Source organism: Rhinichthys klamathensis, unplaced genomic scaffold (assembly GCF_029890125.1).
Source record: "Rhinichthys klamathensis goyatoka isolate OS25496 unplaced genomic scaffold, OSU_Roscu_1.1 h1tg000011l_1, whole genome shotgun sequence".
Classification (NCBI taxonomy): domain Eukaryota; kingdom Metazoa; phylum Chordata; class Actinopteri; order Cypriniformes; family Leuciscidae; genus Rhinichthys; species Rhinichthys klamathensis.
The window spans coordinates 9,294,185-9,295,084 of record NW_026606564.1 but is presented as its reverse complement, the minus strand read 5'-3'; the positions used below and the strand labels follow the sequence as shown (position 1 = coordinate 9,295,084).

Here is a 900-nt window from a genome sequence, read left to right as displayed (position 1 = left end):
GATTGCCGTGCGTTTTTCTCCTGCCAGTCCATTGTCGTTTGCCTTGCGTGTTCCTCCTGCCAGTCCAGTGTCGATAGCCATACGTGTTCCTCCAACCATTCCAGTGTTGTTTGCCATTAATCCGTCCATGTTTGCAAAAGGAAAAAAAATAACCACCCTCCAGCCAGCTAAAAGCTGCTGTTAGGTGGTTTGACAAACAAAAAAAGCGGGAAAAAACTAACTTAAAGTAACAAAACTCAAAAAAACAAACACAAATAGAAAAACAAAAATGGGGGAGAGCCTTCCTCTCCAACTGCAGCCAACTCACTTCCTGGATCGTACCAACAAGATCGGGCGTGCTCAAGGTGGTATGGCCGTAAGCGAAATCTGCTGCCAAAATTGGGCTTTTTGAAGAAACAAAGAGACTATTTCCGGCTTTTTGAAGAACCTCATTGACTCTTTTTTCTTCTTTTTTTTTTTTTTTAAACAATAAAGCTTACAGCACCTGGTATTCCCAGGCGGTCTCCCATCCAAGTACTAACCAGGCCCGACCTTGCTTAGCTTCCGAGATCAGACGAGATCGGGCGTGCTCAAGGTGGTATGGCCGTAAGCGAAATCTGCTGCCAAAATTGGCTTTTTTGAATAAACAAAGAGACTATTTCCGGCTTTTTGAAGAAGCTCATTGACTCTTCTTTTTTTTTTTTTTTTTTAAACAATAAAGCTTACAGCACCTGGTATTGCCAGGCGGTCTCCCATCCAAGTACTAACCAGGCCCGACCTTGCTTAGCTTCCGAGATCAGACGAGATTTTTTTAAAAAAATTTTTTAATTAAAATAATTTACATTAAAATCACATACTTTACATATTCAAACATTCGAAAATCTCCTAATATCAGCACTTTAAAATAACATGATTTTACAT

At 40.2% G+C, this 900-nt stretch overlaps 1 non-coding gene across 1 annotated transcript; it reads right to left on the bottom strand.

Moving 5' to 3' along the window:
- Positions 1-472: 472 nt before the first annotated feature.
- LOC130102625 (5S ribosomal RNA) lies at positions 473-591 on the bottom strand. Its single transcript, XR_008809244.1, has one exon. It is a non-coding gene; the product is annotated as a 5S ribosomal RNA (ribosomal RNA).
- Positions 592-900: the final 309 nt, after the last annotated feature.